The following is a 6,424-nucleotide window of genomic DNA, read 5'->3' as shown; positions in this document are numbered from 1 at the left end:
AAGAAGTTAGAAAGAGGAAGATGAACTACAAGGATGAAGACCAGTTACACCAGAATCACTAGTAGACATTTTAAAACGTTGGTGCTGAACTTGGACTTCAAACTGTCCACACCAGTGGTTCCCAAAACATTGATCGCGGTGAGGTTTTGAGTCGATCTCAGCAGGTGAAAAACTGAAGGCCGCCAGGATGCTGAGACCAGCTTAATAAACCAGAATAATTATTTAAAAAATCTAGTTTATTAAAATGAATAAGCTCAGTAATAATGTTTTCAACAAGGTGTTCAGTTTCTGATCGTTAAATAAATGACAAACTTGGACTAATTAGCTCGTTCTTTTTGAGTATAGCCTACGTCACAACAAACATCAAACACGGTAAACATGTTTCATTATGTATTTAACAAACAAATGGCTTCTATCGTGAAAACTGTTAAATTAAATTAATTGTCTAATATTTACAAAAAATTAGTTTGGTGCTCTCTGGTATCTCGCTTTGAGCTCAGACTCTGAGAAGCTTTTCCTTATCAAACTTTTTTGCCTCTTATTTAGTGAAAATATTGATGTTGATGAGATTTTCTCCAAAATGATAACCTTTTTCAACCTTTATAGCTCCACTGTTGAAAATGAGGCTCTAACATTCATGAATGACATCGAAATAAAATCCAGTCCAACATTTGGTTTGAGGTGATTCCTCTGGAACCTGTTGGAGGACAAATATCCCAACTTCAGAAGATGAGCTTTAACCTAACAGAGCTCTGTGGTTCCTCCTATAAGTATTATAGTCAGGATGAGGAGGCGCCATGTTTGGAAGAGAAGTGGAAGCTGCAAGATTTTCAAAACAAACAGGTCATGACGCTAGGTTGCTTATTATCCCTCTGTCTGGACACAGGATCAATATAACCAGTTTAAAAGCTAAAATGATTAGTTATATGCCAGGCATGGGAAACTGGGATGCACTCCATGCCACGATGTTCAGAATTTAGGTCTGATGGCATCTCAAGGTGTGAACATTGCAGCCAGTGGGATGAGGGAAATATGGCTCTATTTTGTAGCAATTCAAGAGATACCCAGCTTTTATCGCTTCGCAAAAAATTAATCAGCACAAAAACTCCAAAGCACACAACGAATCTATCTATTATTAAGAGAGGAAAAATTCTAAAACTTTTAAAACCTTTTGACTTGTTATATTCTCTCTTATGCCCGGATTCAGAAAAATGCTGTACACAATGACTGAGATCATGGAGAGACAACAGTGTCGCATTTATTCAAGACAGATGCGTACTATCACCAGAAAAGCACATCACACAACATCAGAAACCTCAGAGCACAAACAACACATGAATTTACCTGAGAAAAGGAAAAAAGACAAAAGATGGAAATGACAAAGAAAAAGCAAAGACGTCTTTGGAGAGTTGCAAGAGCAAAATCTAATGTGTTACTTCTGTGGACAAAGTTTTATTGTCAAGGATTCAAATAAGGCGTATTTAATATAAAAAATGTTTTTTTTTCCCTGGTTCCCTGGGAACCCTAGCATTTATACATTCATACAAAGAAAATAGAAACATTTATTTCTTTGTATAAATGTTTATGGTTTGTACATAACAGGCCTTTAAATATCAAATCTTTCCTACAGAATGTTATCTCATCCCTTTTTGTGATGCAACTTAATGATTATACATTTTAAAACTGCACCAATTTGAGCACATTTATTGTTACTATTCGACTGTAAAACAGACTGTATAATATTAATATTTTTGCCGGAGCTTACTGATAAAGTGCATGAAGTGTTCAAACTAACCCTACATTAAACAGATGTCAGTAATTTAGTCTTTCACTACTTTATTCACTATAACAGTAAAATACTTTAACATTTTATCAGTGTTTAACATGTAATTTTACAGCAAATTATTGGCAGCTAAATTCACCAGAATTTTACCATTTTTTACAGTATTCTGTAGTTTAGAAGTAATATACTGTCAAAATAAAATAGGGTACAGAAAAGTTACATTTACAGTAAAATGCTGGCATCTGTAGCTGCCAGTATTTAACTGTAAATTTACTGGATTATTACTTCGAGTGAACTTGATGCTCTAAATGATTCCCATCAGAACCGGTCCAATCCTCCAACATGTTCCTGATCATTGATCCTCCTGAATAAATTCCAGCCTTGTTTAAAGAGCAGAAAGATCTGATTCTCAGACAAACATGTTGGTTTAAATGACTGAGAGAAGTTTGATGATCTTAGTGTTGAGCTCTGACATGGAGAAGAACCAGGAGTCGTTTCCACTCTGACCATCCAAGGAGGATCTGATGTAGCTTCATTCAGAACCAGATGGTCCGATAGAGACCATCTGGTTCTGAATCAGATCCACTTGAGGTATAATTTAGATTAAATGCAGAAATGGTTGGTGATCCATGATGTTTGAACCGCAGAGTTGAAACTGGAATCATATAATTTTTTAATGGAGGTCTAATCGTCCAGCATTAATCTGTTTATTGTCAGATGCTCAAAATGTGATTTATTGATTCATTGATTTTGAGAACAATCCAAATATCAACCTAGAAATGAAATTCACTTATGGATTTGTGTTAATATTAATATTGGACAAAGTGCATGATTTAGTTTCATTTGGAAACATTAAGTTGATGCAGAACTTGGTATCGTCACATGGCCACAATGACGGATAAAGAGATCAGCAGGTAGAAACAGCTCACCTCTCTGATGGTGGAGATCCAGGAGATTTAAAGTTAAGGGGAATACCCTTTGACCTGTTGCTCTTAAAGGACACACAGCTGGGTTCTGGTTCTGGTTCTGGTTCTGGTCTGAGTCTCTGATGGATCCTGACAGAAACATGATGATTAAAAGTGAATCTGTTCAGTCTGGATGAAGCAGCAAAGAGGAGCAGCAGCAGCTTCATCACCACGTCTGTTTTGGCCTGATATAGTGAACGCTGTGTGAAAAGGGCTGTGGACAGTTAGAGATGGTGACCTCACCTCTGACCTTTGCTCTGGCTCTCATCTTCCCCACACAGAGTGGTTTTAGAGGGAGGGACTCCCTCCTCTCTGTCCTCACACTGATCCATGCTGCTGAATTCACATCAGCTCACACACACTTTCTAGCTTCACCTGCAGAGGAAACACACATCATTCATCTGCACATCAACTCTGATCATCCTTTACATCATTAGTGCTGGAAAAAGATCAGCTGCTCCTCCTCTGATTGGCTCTTCTTCTCTGCTTCATATCAGTGTCAGGTGAATGCAGTCAGACAGCAGAGAGGCAGAGGAAGCTGCATCAGCTGCTGCACTTCTACTATCAGTCCACTAGATGGAGACATGGAGCAACATTTACATTCACTGGTTAACTGACTTATCAAGAACTTTCTTTCACATTTATTAAACTCTCCAAGTGAATTAAGATAAACTATTAATCTCACTGGGGAAAAAAAAAATTAACACTAATTTTGAAAGAAAGAAGCACAAAAAAATGGTTGAGACCAGAGACTGATTTTAGGAACAGAAAAACATTAACCTGTTGTGTTCTGTGTTTTCTGTGTAGTTATTTTTGCGGTTTTTACGGTATTCAATCCATTTCCTGTATTTTCCTCCCTGCTGATTGCTTCCCAGGTGTGTCTCATTCCACGATTACCCTCTTTTTGTATTTAAGTCCACCTCTTGTCTTTGTCTCTTGTCGGGTCCTCGACAAACGTGTCTCCATGTCTTCAGTCTTCTCTCTGTTGTTTGGATTTATCATTAAATGATCATTTACATCATCTCTGCCTGGACCTGTCAGCATTTTTATCACCTCCTCCAAAACCACTTCATGACATAAGTTGTTTTTTTTCCACATAACCATCAGCTGTTCATAATGCTGTTTAATTTCAGTTCATCATTAATTTAATAATCCTGTGGATTAACTGTCACTAACAGATTAAACTTTGAGCTGAAGTCAGAAGTGAACATTTTCTCCAAACATCAGAAAGCACAAAAACTACAGGAAAGTTCTTGAAGACGAAATTAAACTAGGAAACAAAACAAACTTACAGTTTCATCAAATGATCCAAAGAGTTGAAGAAGAATATCTGAATAACAGACTGAGGCCCAACAGAACCAGACAGTGTCACACCTGAACAGGTGAGTTTAAACTGAAAGTGTTATGAGAGAAATGAACCCAAAGGACAGAGCTGCTTTTGTCTTTTTGGAACTGGTCAGACTGGTCTGGTTGGTCATATTGACTTAGACTTCTGCTGCTGTCTGTAAACATGATCCCTTATTATGACTCCCAGTTTGTCCACAAACTGCTCATGTTTTATGTGTATTCAGGTTCTGTTCAGCTGTACTGGAACCAAAATCTGTTTTACCTTTGAACCCACTGGACTCTTTATTTAATTTTCTTCCTCTGGCTTTGAAAATATAACCTGCATGATGAACGATTATTAAACCCCTGTTGGGTATTTTTCTCGAACCTATATAAAAGACCACAGACAACGTATATGAATTTTATAGACAAAGCTTTTGCAAAAGGAGAACTCTCCATAAACAACCTCATCAGCCGTTCACAGAGAATTCTGATCTGCTTTCACGTGAGCTCCTTCTTTTATTGTCAAAGAAAAACAGTCACAGGGGGCAGTCAGGAAAACAACAGAGGTCGTAAAACATTTAACCTAAACAAACCAGCAACTCAGTTCCAGGTGTGATAACTGATCTACGGTCTGAGCCCAGTTCAGCTCTAGGTCAAACTGTCAACAAAGAGGGAGGATAAACAAGAGACAAAATACGACTGCTCACAGGCAGTTAGGAGGTATTCTGGTTGATAAGAATTAAGGTCTGGGAAACACAGAGTTAACTGTTTCACATAAAGATGAAACAGACAGTTACGACCTCCAGGTCAGTTTATACACACATAAGGAAGAGAACACTTTAAATTAAAAATCTTAACATTAGACTGAATATGAACTAAAGTAATAACAAAATGATAATACCAAAAAATATCTAACAATTAAACCCCGATGAAGCATATTTCCATGATCCCAATATGTCAGTGATATCCAAAAGTGATCAGAACCAGAATCAGTTCTAAAGTTTTATTCATTAGGACATGAATAAAAAAATAAGAATTTGTTCCTCAGCAGCCCTTAAAATAAGCTCAATAGATCTGCAAGACAGACTCAATTGAATCATTATTTATTGACCAGAACCGAAATGCTGAAGCATTGAGTGAAAAACTAAGTCCATCCTTTCTGCTTCCACAACAGGTTAAAGGTCAGCAGCTACAAGGATGGAAATCTGTACTTTAAGTATTTTTATCCCTTTGACATTAGATAAGATTATGGTTTCATGAAATTATGGCATCAAAAAACAAACAAAAATAAAAACCAAGAATCTATTAAAAATAAAAACTAATAAATCTGAAAAATTAACGGAAGGAGAAAAGTAAACTATAGTTGTTAATACCTCCACACTACTACTGCTTAATCCACACAGAAAAGTAGCGTTGCCTAGCAACCTCTCAGGTTATAGAATCGAAGTGTAAACTGGGTGTGTGTGTTTTCCTCTTTAGGGTATCCGCAAGAAGTAAAAAATAATAAATTAAGGCCAGTAAAAGGCATTAGGAAGTCACTAAATGTAGTAATAGGTAGTAAATTTTTTCATCATCTCTTCAAAATATTTGTAATTTTCCATTAATGCTCACTTATTGTTTTAAGTTTGTTTTACTAAAATCTACATACAAATGATAACTAACGTACTGGCAGGACTGAGGTGTCACTGATGGACTCCAAGCTGCTGTGCACATGCATAGTGTTGGAACCTCCTAACATGTTGAGACCAGTTAGTCATTTTATGCTTCGCCATGGGAAAATATAAGTTCACAACTTTGGCTCAATGATGGATGGAGTCCATCCATCATTGATATGACCCTCATGGATATGACCCGCCACAGCCCAACGTGGGCCACACCTGATTCAACCCAAACTGGAAAATAAAGGATTTAACTGGAAATCTCAAAAGTCAGTAAAACCAGCAGCTGGTTGTGATTAAAATGCAGTTTAACAGTAATAATGTAAAAACTACATGTAAATACATCTTAATTTTTTTTTATTTTATTTGGAGTAAATAATTGATATACTCAAAATTAGTAGGTCATTCTTAGAAAAGGCTTTTAAATCAAGCCAACAACAAAAATCCTCCGGTTTTATACTTTCCTGAATTATTTTAAAATACTGAATTAAAGTCTCATGACTGATACGTCTGACATGTAGTTGAGGTAATAAAAGTAATAAAAGTAATTAGTACTTTTACAAGTTTCTAAGTAACAATAAAAACTAAATGTTCTGGTTCTGGAGGAATTTTTCTGGATTCTCAGTTTGTTCTGATTCCTTTTCTGGGTTGCAATAATAGGAGTCTTGCTGCATAATAATCTTAAAAGT

The 6,424-nt window shown here is 36.4% G+C and overlaps 1 long non-coding RNA gene across 1 annotated transcript; it reads right to left on the bottom strand.

Moving 5' to 3' along the window:
• Positions 1-2,026: 2,026 nt before the first annotated feature.
• Positions 2,027-4,186, bottom strand: LOC148156170 (uncharacterized). The gene is made up of 3 exons (XR_015764787.1): positions 4,041-4,186; positions 2,992-3,730; positions 2,027-2,838 (listed from the first exon to the last, which is right to left on the bottom strand). It is a non-coding gene; the product is annotated as an uncharacterized LOC148156170 (long non-coding RNA).
• Between the last annotated feature and the right edge of the window lie 2,238 nt (positions 4,187-6,424).

This window comes from Poecilia mexicana, unplaced genomic scaffold, assembly GCF_051168715.1.
Source record: "Poecilia mexicana isolate PSO_F unplaced genomic scaffold, ASM5116871v1 scaffold_12, whole genome shotgun sequence".
NCBI lineage: Eukaryota > Metazoa > Chordata > Actinopteri > Cyprinodontiformes > Poeciliidae > Poecilia > Poecilia mexicana.
The sequence above is the reverse complement of the archived record's forward strand: the minus strand, read 5'-3'. Positions and strand labels throughout refer to the sequence as shown.